Below are 17,090 nucleotides of genomic sequence, written 5' to 3'. Positions count from 1 at the left end.
GAGATCCTGGAGTCTTTGCAAATCTCCCTTTAGTTCTGCGGGCCTCCTCTGCATCATTAGAGAAGTTGGTACCAGGGGGTGGAGGTGCTCATCCCCTGCACCTAGCTTAATAGGGCCTTAAAGACCTGATAGGGCTTGACCTGTGAGCCCTGCACAGGGCTGAGCCTCTTCACAAAAAGAGGCCTCTGGGTCTAGCAAATCTCTAGAAGGCAAGGTGTTTATCCAAGGAAGCGACACCAGGCCCTTCAATCCAGTCCTCCGAGAGCACACGGAAACAAAAGGGATTTTTTAAAGACCCCAGTAGCTCAAAACCGGCCCTATTGAGGCTGAGCATATTACACCTCCTCTGGGAAAGCTGAATTTAAAAATGTGAAGGCAGCCAAGAAAGTCTCTTCCAGTGTAGTTTACAGATCCAGAGGTAAAAGAAAGAGTCAGAGTGTAAGCAAGAGAGAAAGAGAGAGCAGAGTGAGGCAGGGGGAGAGCTGATCAAAGGCCACTCTGCTCCCACTCGTTCCGCAGATACTCTAGCTGCTTGGGGCGGGGGGGATATGCGGGGAGGACTTTAGAGGGGAAGGTTTTATTTTAATCCTCCCACAAAAGCATTCAAGTAAACCCTTTCCCTGTGAGAAAGCGAGAGAGTATAAAACAGGAAGAGAAGATTCTCAGTGAAAAGATCCATGTAGACTTCTACTAATACTGCTCACTTAGAGAACACATGCCATCTGGGTGCTTGATAAAAAGAAAAAAAAAGGCATAAAGAAAAGTTCAAAGCCCATGGATTCAGCTTGTGAGTTGCAAGCTGCTCGCCTCTCCTCCTGGCAGATACTTTTTTGTCTTGGTCAGCAATGACTAGCTTTTCAAAGTGACCTGTCAGATCTTCGTTCCTTTCTTCTCTTGTTGGCCAAGGAGCTGAGCAGTGGGGAGAAGCAAGAGGAGGTGACCCAGGTGACAAGAGCAAGGCTGACCTTCTATTCATTAACCTTCTGAGAATTTTCTATTGAAATACAAAGCCTCAGCCCACTTGTGCCTGGGCCTGACCCAGCAGCTTCACATCTTGCTACTCCATGCCAGATGGGACAAGACACCTGCCTGGATCCATGCACAATTTTTTACTTCTTGTCTGTTAGAGGTGTATATTTTGGGAACATGCCCCAGGGCTCTGACCCATGACTTAGCCAGGAGTGGCCATGGGACCTTGATTTTAGGCCCCATCATTTTTTAAAATTTCTCCTTTGGAAGGGAATTTGGCATCCTCCAGGGATCGCAGAGGATGACAGAAAATCCAGGGAGGCTCCGTCTCCAGTTACTAAGCAATGTAAGTTCATACGCTTTTAAACCAACATCACTGATAAAACGGTATGAAGCAGCTTTGTAGTTAGATATTCTACCTGGAGAAATTAGAAGGGCAAAGGTTTTGTCAGGAAATGCTGTGGCAGGAGGGGGTAGAATGGGGTGAAAGTTTGGGGCAAAAGCCTGGACAGGGAGAGGGGCTGGTTCCTTAGCATCACCTTAAGATAGTTTATGTTCCTCCTAAATTATTTTTTTCCTATTACACAAGCTATAGCTCTATTATTCTAAAATAATGATTAGTATTCTACAATAGCTCTCTATTAGAAAATTATTTTAGTTAATAAGACATCATTTAGGGCTTCCCTGGTGGTGCAGTGGTTGGGAGTCCGCCTGCCGATGCAGGGGACGCGGGTTCGTGCCCCGATGCGGGGGGGATCCCGCATGCCACGGAGCGGCTGGGCCCGTGGGCCATGGCCACTGGGCCTGCGTGTCCGGGGCCTGTGCTCCACGGCGGGAGAGGCCACAGCAATGAGAGGCTCACATACCGCAAAAAAAAAAAAGACATCATTTAAAACCCATTATTCAATTTGTTGTTGTTTATTTGTATTGGCTTTTGATATGCATTATTCTACCAGTAATCATTATCTTCAATGACAAACACACTAAACTCATTCTTTCCTTCATTTTTCAATGTTTTCATCGCATTTCAAAAAATGTAGCAAACTCGGTCCAATAGCTCTAATGACAAACAACTCAAGGCATAGAACTTCACAGTAGATAATTCTGAAGGGTGGTCCCCTCAGCATTTATAAGGACAAGGCTGGATTTTCAGCCAGAAAACATGACTTGAGTCCTGGCCAATTATTAACTTAGGGTGAAAGTCACTTTACCTCTCTGAGGCTCCATTCCATTATTTGTCAAATGGGAATAGGATATTATACTCGGTCTGTATCACATGGCTATTGTAGAGATCAAAGGAAAAATATTGTATTGAAAGTGCTTTAATAAATTTCTGAAGTCCTGTAAAATGTAACAAAATAAAAGTTACTATAAAAGCTGATGCAATAGAATAAATTATTCTGGATCTTAGTGAAATACTTTTACCTGATTTGGGGGGAAAGATCTGTTCCAATACAATTCCATTCAGTTAATAATGCAAGTGGTAGTAGCTTGCTTTGAACTCTAACCAATGTAATATAAGGAGTACAAACTTGGATGGCAATGAGACTGAACTACAAACCCTGGCTCTGCTACTAATACATTATGTAAACCGGGTGAGGTCTTTACTTTGTGAGCCTCAGTTTTCTAACCTGTAAAACAGGGATAAGAACCTACCTCTTAGTATGACTGTGAAAATTAGGTGATATTAAATATGTCAAGTGCCCAGCAGAGCAGCTGGCACCCAGTGGATCCTTGATAAATGTCCATTTGCTCTAGCCTTCTCTGAGATTCCTCATAAAAATGGAAATGGAAATAGAGCCTGTTCTCTTACAGTGCCTACTTCTTCAAGGTGAACTCACTCAATATGTGGTTGATAAATTGGGGAATGACATTGGTATAATGGTTCTCATATAACCTTTTTCTGGGATATTTATGTCCTAAAGCAATAAGGGGCAAGATTTCTTGCAATTAAAGAGAAAGCCTTAGCATCATAAGAAGACCTTAAGGAAAAAGTTGGAATTGACAGAAAAGCCTTTCTTTAGTGCAAGTAGTGGCTAGTTTAGTGGTTTCCAGAACCACTATATTTTCCACTCTGTTACCTGGTAAAGCTGAGATAAAAAATTGAGGAGACTATGAAAGCATGTCCTTTATGTTAAATTATAATTTTTTGGACAAAGAAGTCTATACTCTGGGTCAGATTTTTAATTTTAATGAATCTGATCTCTGTGAGATGGGAATGCCACCCCCTCTGACCCCCACCCAGGACCTATTTCTCCAAGGAGGAAGCACAAAATCCAGGGTTTTGGTTGCAAAGGATTGACTGACTTACGTAAAGGCAGGTTTTAATTTACCTGTGTTGCTAGTTTTATTAGGATTGTTGTGTTTTTGTTACATTTGGGTGGTCTTCTCCAAATGCAATTTTGTCCCTTAGTCTCTGTTATTTTATTGTGCAATTTTGCAGAATGTGAGGTTTTTAAAATATATAGCATTATAGCAGAAAGCCTGTATTAGGAAATTAGAGTCCATTCAGTCACCTACAGGAAGCATATGCTCCATTTAGGTATAATAAATAGTTGAACCATCACTAGGCCTAATCATTTGAGACAGGGAATATTTTTAGAATTTTTAATAAGATCAAAATGAAAGCAATTATGTTAGAATATATATGTGAGTCAAAGGAAAGGAAAAAATGTGAGTCACTAGAATGCCTTTCAACGCATGTGATTGATAACGTCAGCTTCACATCCTAGAGTTTATAAGAACTGGGTCAGGGCCCTGCTGGGGTGATGGGGAAACCTAGCCAGGCTCCAGACCACCACCCAGCTTCAATCACAGAAGCTCCTCTCTTCTCTGTTTTAGATTGAACTTACACTGAGGTTTCCTTTCAGACAAGGGTTTTTGAAGACTATAAGTCATTAAATGTGATGACAATGGGTCATTTGCGGTCAATATTTCTGTCCCACCAATTGTCCTTTATCCAGGCCTAGAAGAGACTCTACAGATCATGACCAATGTTGGTCTTTAAGGAAGATTCAGAAAAATTTTATTACATTTCAAGAACTTCAAAGCTAGGATATTGTCCATATTGCACTTTCTTCACTGCCTGCATTTGAAGTTATGGTAAAAATGCTTTCCAAAAAAAAAAAAAAAAATGCTTGGGGCACTCCTCTCCTCACTGGCTTCTCTGTAAGAACAACTTCAAAAGGAAATGCCATTGCTTGGTCAGAGAATTCCTTTAGATACCTGATCATTTGAAAAGGAGATTTTTAAGAACTTTTTATTTGGATAAAATTTCCCCCCCAAATTTTAACGAAGACAACTATACTATGGTAAGATTTTTAATTTTGTCCAAACCAATCTCTAGGAGGAGTGACTGCCTTCCAGGACCTGTGTTCCAGGGTCTAGTCTTAATCCTCATGTCCCTTCAGTCTCCTTCAGTCTGGAATATTTCCACTGTCTTTCTTTGTCTTTGATGACATTCACATTTTTTTTTTTAAGAGTACATTCTTTTTTCATTAATAGAACATTCTTCCTTTGAGGTTTTCTGGTATTCTTCATAATTAGATTCAGGTTCTACATTCTTGGCCACAGTCTTACATTAAGTGATATGTGTCCTTCCTAAGGTATCATATCTCAAGACACAGGATGTCCATATAACCCCTCAATGGACGTACTGATCTTGATCACCCAATCAAGGTTTGCTCCAACTTCTCCAATGTATATTTACATGTAATATATATTACATATTGTTTTCTCTTGTAACTGATAAGCAGTCTCTGGGAAGACAGTTAGGCTATGTAAATATCCTGTTCTTCATCAAAATCCCTCCTCCCCCTTCCCCAGTTTTAGCATCCACTGATGATTCTTATCTGAACCAGTCAGTACTACCATGGCTGCCAAATGACCTTTTCCAACTCCAGCCAGCAGGCCAGCACTTGTCATTGACAAGAGAATATTTTGGATGGTAGTTCCATAACCCAATAAAATGGTTTTTTGTCTTGCTTGGAAATTCAACCTAATAACATTCTGAAGATCACACTCTCTATGATTTTTATCTGAGAACTTTTGGAATGACCTTTGGCTAAAAACATTAAGATTCTCATCTGTCCCCAGGTTGCCAATCCCTGTTTTAGGTTATGACCTTTCAGACTGGTCTTGTCCCATCACTGTGCCCACACCTTTGATCTAAATAGTCTGATTTACTTGAAGGGAGGTCAGATGAGGAAGTTAGGCAGACAAGCTCCAATCTGTCGCACAGATATGCTGGCTCATTAATTCCTGGTTCTCTGCCTCGTGGCTGCTCTGCTCCAGAGCTAGGATGCCCTGCCCTCTACCTCCTCCGTGTCCTAACCTCACCCATCCTTTGCCACAGGTAGTAAAATACAGACCTGGAGGGCTCAGAAATGTGAAAGTCTGAGAGGCCTCAAGAGATACTGAAATGTTCCTACAGGATATAGAGCCACTGGGAGGCTCTCCAGCAAGCCCAGATGAGCAGTCTCTGCTTACCATGTGCAGAGGCCACAGATCTTGGGAAGTTGTGAGAGCTTCTCTTGACTTGTGGTTGAGGATTATCACCCGAAACTTTTAGGCTCCTATAAAACACTGGGTTCCCAGGCCTTGGGAGACCATGGATCTGGTGGAAATGGGAATTATTTTGGAGGGGCTCACAGTTCACCAGCCCCAGATAAAATGGGTTCTGAACTCTCTGAAGAGAGAGTCTTAGACTTCAGCAGGGGATGCTTCCATGACTCTCACAATTCCAGAAAATTCTGGAACAGAGGCCTGGCAGTTCTAGACAGAGCTTCAAGGCTATGGTGAGATTAGGAAGGCCCTAGTGAGCGGGGCTGGTGATAACAGCCACTAAGTGCCACAGCAAAAAAGTCACGTTCAGGGTTGGAGGAGCAGACACTGATGGGTCTCTCCTTCCCACTGTGAAGAACCCAGCTGCCTTTGGGACCGCCATATGGTCAGCCCATCTCTGGGCTCCCATGGGCCCAAGCAGGTCAGGCAGGGAGGCAGACCAGGGGTTTAGACCCACCAAGTTGGGAGAAAGCTAAGTCTGGGAATGCAGGGGGATCTCCAGGAGTTGGTTTTTCTAAAGAATGGGAAAACAGCATAAATTCTAAAGTAGATCAGAAAATAGATTAGTCAAGAGAAGGAACAGATAAGATGCAAGCAGCATTGGCTAAAGTCTAAATCAAGCTGGGGTCCCAGTACACCCCAAGCAAGTTCTGTAGTGCAGGCCGAGGTAGGACAACAGAATCCGAGGCCAAAAGAATGAGAGTTTGGGAACAACCTTGGGCAGCTCAGCCCACGGTCCAGCCCCCGCCGTGCTCTCAATGCTACTCATACAGCCTGTACCAGCTTTCACATCAGTGCCCTTGTCCAGGCTGTTCAGTGGCTCTTCAAAGCCTCTGCCACATGCCTCGTGGTGTCACCCAGCCCTGCATCCTTCTCTCCCAGCAGCTGGTTTGGCTTCCTCTTTCATCACAGCATCCCCGAGCTTTCGTGTGCTGCTCAGTAAGTGTTCGTGGAGTGAATTAAGAAATTAATTAATGAGTGACACACATATGCCTGGAGATCTGAGATACCAAGCAGGAGACTGGTCAGTGTTGACTAGAGCAGAAGCCTGTGTACCCAGGGAGAGAGATGGCTGTCCCAAGACAGCTGGGCTCTACACAGCGGGAAGAAGATACCTTTCAGTTCCTGCTCTTCCAGGCTGGACTTGACGCTTCCCCAGAGGCTCTTAGTGGCTGTTATCACTGGCCCCCCTCACCAGACTTACGCCTGTCATAACCCCCACTCCCTCTCCCCACATCTGGGGAGGACTGATCCCAGACCAGGCAGGGAGAAGGGACTCATTGGTCCAACTTGAAACGTCAGCCCATCTGAAGAAAGGGACCCAAAGAAGTCTCTAGAATGCTGTATTTTAAAATATTATGGTTTTATTTTTAAAAGCAATGCTTGAAAACATCAAAAGAAAAAGTATATTTAAAGTAAAAAGTGAAAAAGGCTTTCCCTTCCCAATCCCCAGAAGTCAGTCATGAATAGTTTGGTGTGTTTCCTTCCCAGCTTGTGTGTGTGAGTGTGTGTGTGTGTGTGTGTGTGTGTGTACTTATATTTTTAATGGTCTCAAAAATGGTCTCAATATACATACCAATCCATTCATCACCTTGTTTTGTCACTTAACAATGCATCATGAACATGAACTTTTCCCCTATTAGTACCTTACTTCCCGCCTTTGGAAACATTTTGCTGCTGCTCCTGTAGGTTTCTTAGATTCTTTCTCAGGCATCCTTTGTATGAATGAGCTGTAGAAACTATTTAACAAGCTCTCTTTTTAAACAAGCTCTCTTTGACAGCCATCTAGGTAGCTTCTGATGTATTATTTCAAACAATACTTCAGTGAATATTCTTAAGGAGATGCCTCTGCACACTTATATAGATAGTTCTATAAAATTAATTTCAAGAAAAAAATTACTGGGCCAAAGAATTTGCATATTTAAAAAAATTTAAAGTAACGTCAAACTTAAAGAAAAGTTCCAAGAATAATACAAACAATACCCACATAACCTTTGCCCAGATTCTTTACCTATTCTTATCATTTCACACCATTTCTTTGTTATTTGCCTGCTCCTGACCAATTTTTTTTTTTTCCTAAACTCTTGGAAGACACGCTACATGCATCATGGCTTTTATCCCCATAAGGTAACACATACTTCAGTGTGTATTTCTGTACTTCCTAAGAAAAAGGATATTCTCTTAATAACTGTAATAGTACAGTTGTCAACTTAATTTAATTTAACATGGATAAAATACTTTTTATCAAATCTACTGTCTGTATTCTAATACTGTTAACTGACCCCCAAAAGTCCTTTTTAGCACTTTTTCCTCCTAGTACAAGATCCAGTCCAGGATCAGATATTGCATTTCGTTGTCATGTTGTTAAAGCCTCTTTTAATCTGGAACATTTTCACAGCCTTACTTTATTTTTTATGATATTGACATTGTTAAAGAATACTGCCCCTATTTGTAATAGTAGCTTCCTCTTTGGGGGTTTGTCTGATCTCTCCTCACGATTAGACCCAGGCTCTGCATCATGCATTACATAAATGATGGTGTGTGCTTCTCAGGGTACCACATCTAAGCACGTGATGTTCATTGGCTCCTCATGTTGATGTTAAGAACTGCATATTTTAAATTCTGGTAGGAAAAAAGTTCATTTCCCAAAACATTTTTCCCCGTGTATACTCCTGCCACAGTTTGTGAGATTTCTGCACAACCCTATCCCTTTCCTTACGCAGGCACCACCACCAGTCTTCTCAACATATGCCCGGTCAGTACACTGTGCTTGTTAATGCTTTATTTTATAAAGAAAGCAATACATTTTTTTTTCTCATTTCATTTTGAGATACTCTTTAGTATTCTTATGCCTCAACAAAGGTTCCCCAAACATCAGAAATGCAGTAGACTCCCATGGTCTTTTGTAGCCCCAAACTCACTGGGACTTGGACAGTGTGAGTGTGATGACGGCACAGGCGGGATGGGACCCTTGGCTGAGAGTTTGGGGCCCCACACTCTGTAAAAGCAAAACAGAAACGAGTCTTTTTATCCCCCACTTTGGGAGAGAAAAGATGCCCCTGCCCTCCATATGCAGGGACATTTATCTCCATTTATGCTTCCATCTTCTTTCCTATTATCTGCTATGAGGAAAAGGAAGCATGGGATTGGGAGTTGAAGGATCGGTTTCAAGTGTCCCCTCCACTTTCTATCAGGTGTGGACTCATGGCCACCCTCCTCGCCTCCCCCGGTTCACATACCTGATGAGTAAGGGACTCAGGAGGAGCTGGCCTCCCCGAATGGTCTTTGGGGCTGGCCCTGCCCTCCCTGGCCTCCCTCACTGCCACCAGAGAGGACAGGCAGCCCGGGGAACAGGGCTCCTGCCGGGAGACAGGCGGAGCAGCCTCACTCACGCATCTCACACGCTGCCAGCATCAGCCAGCAGCACCTCGTATGCCCCTCTGAGATAATTAAGCATTATTATCCCTATTGGCAGGTGGAGACAGTGAGACAGTGGTTCAGTGACTTGGTTATAACTGCCGGGATTGTTTGAGGGAGAAGCCGTGCCAAGAAGGGAGTGCAGTTCAGGAAGCTAGAAGAACTTAAGCTATTTAATGTGACTGATGATTTTAAAATAGCTGCTGGAGGGTGGGGGCCGGAAGAGGGGCTAGAGGCATGGCCAGTGGACGTCGGGGAGGCACCAGAAATTACCCTGCGGACGAGGAATAGACCTAGTATACCTGAGAAAATGGGTTGCCACAGTCTGTCAGATGCTTACAGAAGAGGAGGGAAAACACTGAAGGCTTAGTCAGCTCTGTGAGGACAAGGAATAAACCCCTCAGCTTCCCGCAGAGCTGGACAGAGGTCCCCAGGATGGGCGTGTAGACAGAGCATCCACCCTACCGGCGCCCTCCCCTCACGGCCCAGCGTCTGGAGCGCTGCCGCGTTGCCCTAGGAGGTGTAGCACTACCTCAGAGTGGCAGGAAGCCCCGAGTGTCTCCATACACAGAGGTGGGAATAGAATGGGAGAAGAGTGGGTGCCTGCCTGAGGGTCACAGGGGAGACACTTGGGACAAAGGTGGGGAAGCCATCACGGCCTGTTGACAGAGACAGGAGCCACAGAGACCTGGTGCCAGGTGTCACTAGTGAGGCAAACAGATGCACTAGAAAAGGAGAGGAGAACTGTGGTCTCTAAGGGCGAGGCAAACAGGCAGCAGTGAAGCTGTGGCGATGGCAGCTCCAGGGAAAAGCACAATTCCTTCCATGTTCAGAAAAGCAGCCAATACACCCTGGACCAGCCCGGGCGGGTAAGGGTAGAGAGCACGGTGACTGGCCACCCTTGTCCTCAAGCCTGACCATCCCGTTTGCTGGCCCTCCCCGCCAACCTGGCCATTCCGAGGTCACATAGAGGTTCACCCTCCCACCCCACCCTCTTGGGGCCCAGGCTTGGGGGTTGCACCAGGGGAGACTAAGCCCCATCATCCCTGCCAGTTACCACTGTGGAATTCCCCACACAGTGCCCTCCTCAGGGCAGAAGTGGTTTTGTTCTCTTTCCCTCTACTGACCCTGACCTTGCCCGGAGAGGCTTGTGGAATGAATGAAGGCAGCATGTGAATTTTTAGCCCTTGTCTCTCCACCCTTTCTTTTTAATTATAACCTCGAGAAATGCTGTGTGATAAAAAAATATATAGTGAAATGCCCACATCTCAGCCATCGGGGGCTATTTTGGGGGTGGATAGTAAGAGACAGCTGTTTGCCCTGACAGTATAGTACAGAGAAACAACGTCTGTTTGGTTGAAGAACAGGGTTTTTTTATTATTTTTTTTTCCAGCTGGGAAACGTCACCAAGTGGCCTTTCTGTTCTTCACACATGAAACACACACTATCATCCGCATATTTTTAGTTAATTTATGTCCAAATAGGCCTTTCTCTCGCTGCTGGAAAATGATGTTTGGGCTGCAATTACCTTTCCAGCATCTCACAGAAGGGTTTCAGCGCTCACAAAGCTCAGCGGAGAGGCAGCACGTACCCCACCGACTGTAAATCTCTCCATTTGTAGCTATTCAAATCACATATTTTATTACGAGTACAAAATACGTTGTGTCATTCATTTTGGAGAAGCAGCTAATGCTTCAAGAAAAGCTTTGAAAAACATTCTATTTAGAAACAATTTTGTCTGCAGCCAATGCATTGTGTCTTTTGGGGTTGTCTTTTCTCCCAGCCCTTTTCTCTGTTCTGTGTGCCACTTGCATGACAAATGAGATCATCTTCTCTCCAAAAGCTCACCTGTCCATGCAGCCGGTTTCCCACCTAAAGTTCTAATTCTCTGTATGTTGCATCATAATCCTTAGCATGGTAATAAATTACAGTGTCACCATCAAGATCGTGGCTTCTGGAAAGAAATAAGCAGCGGGGCCAGATGAACTCTCTCAGATTGAGAGACTGTTTTCATGCAAATTCCTGGCATCCTGGGGAACTAGAAACAGCCTCTTTATTATATAGACTCAGTTGCAATCCAGCAGCCAGAAGCCATTTCCACTGGCTCTTAGAAGCCGGTAATGCTAGAGAAAGATAACCTTTTTGGCAGAAACTTCTTTTTCTTCTTGGCTGATACGGGTCTTATCTGGAAACATCACTTTGCTCATTAGGTTGGGCATAATGGGTCAGTGTACTTTCCAGAGTGCTTTTAAATAGAGACATTCATTCTAAAATACCTTCTTAATTTAACACTTAGAATCACGTTAGATCTCTGGGTCCAAAGCAGTGGACGGTGACTGGGGAGCAGCGCACAGTGACTGCAGGGCAGGAGGAGTGCGTGTCCCATGGATGCACCCTAGGGCAGGGCCATCTGTGTCTGAACTGTCTACAGAGGGCTGCACAGAGCCAAGGCTGATCAGCCACATGGTCAGGATGGTCACCGCTTCAAGGGGGAGTGTTCAACCTGCCACTCCAGAGGGCCACTTGCTCTATGTGATGTGAACTTCACCCCAGTTCACCCTCCATTCCCCTTGAGTCATAGATACACTGGACAGAAACTTTGAGGAAGCCAGCTCATTGCCTTTTTCCCCATCATTTTAAGATCTTTTGCAGTTCAGTGCAGTAAGGCAAATACTTGCCAAATATAGGCTACTTATTCTCTCACCTGTAGCAGGCATCACTCATTAGTCATGGCAGCATTCCATGCTGAGCCCAGATGAAGCCTCAGAATCCTTCTCAACCCAGCCATTAACAACGACCAGAGTTGGTATATGAGATGAGACTTCACTCAGTCCATGACTTATGCTGGATTGATCTATGCCAGTGGTTCTTAAAGTATAGGAACCACACTGAGAATTTGTTAGAAATGTAAATTCTCAAAGCCAATCCCAGGACTAGTACATTTGAAAGTCCAGGTTAGGGCCCTTGTGATGTGTGTTTTAACAAGGCTTCCAGGAGAGTCTGATGCACACTCAAATTTGAGAACCACTGCTGCAGACCAGTGCTTGTGACTAATGACTGCTCATTAGAATCACCTGGAGCATGTTAAAACTTACCAATGCTTGAGCACCACTCCCTGAGATTCTGAAGAAATTAGAACACCCACTGGCATTAAATAATAATAATAATAATAACCTTCCCCAGAGTGATTCCCAATGGGTAACCAAGCTTGAGAAGCACACGCTAGTATTTATGGGTATGTCAGGAAAAGGGATATTGACATGGCCTTCAGCTACTGTTGTGCAATTAAGATAAAGCTCCCCAGGCCTGGAGTGGCCACCTGGGTCTGTGGACACTGCTGGTGGAGTGAGGGTGGTTCTCCCTCAGGCATGTCACGCCTCTCCAGTGAGTAGGGGTAGTGATGTGGCTCCAGCACTGCCTTCTGACTGTTGTCCCCGTTTCTACATCAGTGGAGATGCCAAGGATCTGTCCCTTGAAGCCCTCACCCCACAGCACTCACATTGCTCAGCAAAGGGCAGTCCTTCAAGAAGTAGACTGGCCGGGTCTGAGCAACAGCGCTGAGGAAGCATTACAGAGGACCCTGTGGTCCTCTGGGCTTCCACCTAAATGTTAGAGGTTTCCCTCACCCCCAATAGTAGCCCACGGTGGATCTGCCACCTGGGAATTTAACAACAGTATTTTTAAACTAGTGCCTGGTAAAATGGTGTATACTCAATGTATTCATTCCTAGGCTGCTGTAACAAAGTACCACAAATTGGGTGACTTTAAGCAGCAGGATTTTTTTTTTTTCTCTCCCAGTTCTGGAGCCTAGAAGTCCAAAATCAAGGTGTTGCCTGGGTCGTATTCCCTCCAAAGTCTCCAGGGAGGAGTCTGGTCCCTGCCTCTCTCTCCTCGTTTCTGGTGGTTGCTGTTGCTATCAATCTTTGCAGTTGCTTGGCTTGTAGTTGCATCACTCCCACCACTGCCTCCATCTTCACTTGGTATTCTCTCCTACATCTCTGTGTTTTCACATGGCCTCCTTATAAGGACACCACTGGCTGGATTTAGGGACCACTCGAATCTGGTATGACCTCATCTTTTACTTTATGTTACCAATCAAAGGGCTTGCTGCCTGACACGCATAGAAGCCAATACCATGGAACCAGCCTTTGAGAAAAGAAAAGCCTTTATTGTGAGGTTGATCAGCAAGGAGACAGGAGGCAAGGCTCTCAAATCTGTCTCCCTGATCCAGGGTTGGGTCACAGTTCTTCAAATTAGGGGAGGATGGTTGTAAACGGAAGCACTGGTGGGGCAGGTTTTGATTGGAGGGCTTTTGAACTTGGCCATTTATGGTAAGGTATGGTAAAGGGGCTTCAGCACCGGTCTTCATGGACAGCGCACCCTTAGTATCTGAAAGGGTTCCAGCATTCAGGTTCCAGTCATGTCCCAGTTCTTTGGTTCTGTGGGGTGGAGAAACTTCGGTTCCGGGTGTTATTTGAGATCGAAAATTTCTCCTCTGTGTATGCTTCAGCTGCACAAGTTGCAGTTTTGTTCTGTTGTCTCTGAAAAACAACTCAGTATATTGCTAGAAACAGAATGGGGCCAGTTTGGGGCTGGTTCTTTGGTTACAGTTACATCCCCAAAGACCAGATTTCCAAATAAAGTCAGGAGTTTAAAATTTGAACGTATCTTTGTTAGGGGGGGTGCATAAATCTACTCACAACACTCAATAAATTCTTGTTTAATGGTAACAATAATATACTGGGTGATTTACGTATATATAATGTTGGATCTTCACAACAACCCTAATATGTTTTATATATTACAAACCTATTCAAGAGTGAGCATTGTGAAATTCAGGACCATTGTGTGATGATCTCGGTCATAAACCTATCACTCCAAGGGGATTCCTCATGAGGCACGATTCCAATGATTCCATGATGATGATACTCAATATGCATGAGTGTCTGGATTCCTGTTATATCCCTGCTGAGACTTCCTCTCACACATGATGGGGGAGAAAAGTACTGTAGCAATGTCCAGACACACAGAAGCATTACCCTTATGGGCATCTCTAGGATAAGTAACTAGCAAGGGAAATCAGTCCTATGCTCAGACTTTAGCCTGGAAAACTCCACAATTAGGTGGGTTCTAGAAACGAAAGCTACGAGCTGTGCCTAATGTCACTGTGGCAAGGCAGTGAGCTGTCTGGGTGGCACTGGAGATATCCTTCACTCCTTGAGAGTAGGGTTGAGTCTCGTCACTGCCAGGTTCCCAGCCGGGTGCCAGGCAGAGTGGGTGCTGCATAGATGCTTGTTGCAGGCTGGCTGAGGCTGAGGGACTAAAGTACCTCTATGCTGGAACCTTCTACCTGTTGGCGTCACTCCTGGTGGCAGGTGTAGATGTAAGTTATCAGCAGGTGCCCCTGCAGATGGCTAGGTTAAAATTCATCTGCTGCCAGACATCATCTCCTACTTTATCAAACACACACACACAAAACACACACAAAACACACACACGATCTTTATAGTTTGTCTCATACCTGAATTAAGGCATGATTATCCTGAAGCAAACTTTTAGAGATGTTAAACTTTTGAAGAATTTCTGGGCAGCACAACCATTCAATGCCAAGCTTTACCTGGAAGGTCAGTGTAGGAAGTACACTGATAGCGGTGAGATGCCTCTCCCTCCACGCCTCTTCTCCCTCCCCCACATGCCAACAGTGCCCCCCTGATGCAGCTCTGGGGGAACCAGGTCCCTGCCGAATGCACACCTGCAACTTCAGCATCCCTGGGGGCATCGAGTCATCTGGTGCTTTGAGGAACCTCTGCAGGGGACAATGCTCTCTGCAAGCTCGGTGTTGTCCCCTCTTGCCCACGTGGACACAGATTCCTTCCAGAGAGTCTCGCCTGTTCTCCATCCCCTGAGAATTCTTCCCTCATGCTTCTTCCCATTCAACAGAGCAAACCACTCCTTCCTTATGCTCCTTCCTCATGCCTGCATTGGTAATAACTGGGACCCTCAGAGAACTTTGCAGTCACAGGAATACCTTGGCCTTGGACTTTCCAGTCCAGACTCCTCTTCAGGCAAGAAAACTTCCCTCACTAACAGAAGCCCTGGTGGCTGCAACACTATCCCACTTCCTTTTCTCCTAGTCCCCTGCATGGAGCTGGTCACCATCATCTACATTAATAGATTTCCTTTCATGTCATTGAAGATAGGTTAAATAATCATCACCATAATTACCTCTGAACATCAGAAGGCAACGCTGATGACATGATGTTTGAAAGGCTGAGAGGAAATCGAAAACTCCCAGAAGGAAAACACCCATCCCCATGCTCCCCTGGCTGCCTTGGAGGTCAGCGCCCCCTGCTCTCGTGGCAGAGGGCCGGTGGTGACAAGCTGTCACCTGCCTGTCCGGCCACTCTTCTCAAAGCCTCTGCCACCTGCTGGGATGGGGGCGGGGTAGTGACAGGCCAAACTCCGTGTTCAGTGAGGCCCAACAGCGCAAGGTGGCAGGAGGGCTGAGGCGTGTCAGTGGGCCTGGCACTGCTACTTGACATGCAGGAGGGAGGGCTCAACAGCTGTCACTGGTGGCCCCTGGGGTCTGCTCCAGACTCGGGAGAGAGGACACCTTCAGACTCCCACATTTCCTCTTTGAAGTTCAGAAGAATCACACTTTCGTCTCCTCTCCCTCCTCTCTCTGACACAAACAGATGCATAAAAGATAAGCCCTAACTCTCTTTTACCCACAGACCTACACGGCCAAGTTTTCTCTCTGTCTCTCTGTCACACACACTGGTAAGTTCTCACTCACAGAGTCTCATTCCCTCTCTCTCCCTCTCTCTCTCTCTCTCTCTCTCTCTCTCTCTCACACACACACACACACACACACTCACACTCACACTGCTCTCTCCTACCTCAAGTAACCCAGGTGTATTGAGAGACCAGAAACTGCTCCCCTCTGGGGGAGCCCCAGGCGCCCTCCAGGTGTGGCAATACCACCTCCCCTAATGGGGACACACAGCATGGGGTCCCTGCGCTGTCAGACACCTGCCTCAGGTGTCTGACAACTCCCTGGTCGCTGGCTGAGTTTTCTACCTCTCTTCCCAGCCATGGTACCGAGGAGATAAAGCCAGTAAATTCATTCATGTTTTGGGGAATGGTGAGAACAGAGCCTCCTGTTGCCTCGCAGCCCAAGCCTGCCCTCCAGGCATTTGTCACGTTGCTGGCATTTGAGCTGAGAATGTCTCCCACCACAAAAGCCTGCCATCTCCTGGGGGAAATCAGGGCTGTCTTCTTGGCAGAAAGCTGGATGTGTGCCTGGGGAGGTCGGGGCCAGACAGCCTTTATTCCTCCCAGACCCCGGGTAGGAAACCAGGTAAAAATACACTTTGCAGTTTGCTGCTTTTTCTCTCACTCGTGCTCAGATTAACCACTTATACATTTTTTTTTTTTTGCGGTATGCGGGCCTCTCACTGTTTTGGCCTCTCTTGTTGCGGAGCACAGGCTCTGGACGCGCAGCCTCAGCGGCCATGGCTCAGAGACCCAGCCGCTCTGCGGCATGTGTGATCTTCCCAGACTGGGGCACGAACCCGTGTCCCCTGCATTGGCAGGCAGACTCTCAACCACTGCGCCACCAGGGAAGCCCTCCATTTATACATTTTTAAGGTATTTTTGCTAAAGTCCAACACATGTTTCTGGTGATTTGAACAGATCGTGGGAATGGTCAGTATAAAAATAACCTCCTTCAGCTGAGGCAGGAGGCAGATGAGAAGGGGGAGGAGATAGGGAGCTTCAGGTCTCATAGCCCAGGCATCGCAACGGGGCCGTGGGAGTGAAGTCCAATATTTGGCCTGGAGAATTGAAAATGAGGACCATTTGTTCTAGAGAATGATGAACTCCACCCCCGTAAGTGGCATCAGTGCCCTACAGAGCTGCTCTGCTCTCTGCTCCCCTCTATTTCCCCCGTGAGAGTTCCGTGCTCTAGCCATCCTGCATTGCTGGCAGTTACCATCTTCTCTGTTACCCCAGCATCTGCACAGGCTGCTCTCTGCCTGGACTTCCCTCCTCCCCACACTCTGCCTGATTAACTAGTTACCACGTGTATAGCGTGGACCCTCTACGCCAGGCCCTGCCCCAGCACTAGATGGATCGTAATC

The 17,090-nt window shown here is 45.9% G+C and overlaps 1 protein-coding gene across 2 annotated transcripts in view; it reads left to right on the top strand.

Moving 5' to 3' along the window:
* The window catches only part of EPHB1 (EPH receptor B1), a gene marked incomplete at both ends in the record, with an annotated part of 421,851 nt that overhangs the window by 391,424 nt on the left and 13,337 nt on the right, over window positions 1–17,090 (top strand). The gene's annotated exons all lie outside the window — the stretch shown is intronic.

Source organism: Grampus griseus, assembly GCF_964374135.1.
Source record: "Grampus griseus genome assembly, chromosome: 5".
Lineage (NCBI taxonomy): Eukaryota > Metazoa > Chordata > Mammalia > Artiodactyla > Delphinidae > Grampus > Grampus griseus.
Note: the sequence above shows the minus strand (reverse complement) of the source record. Positions and strands in the feature narration are given on the sequence as shown.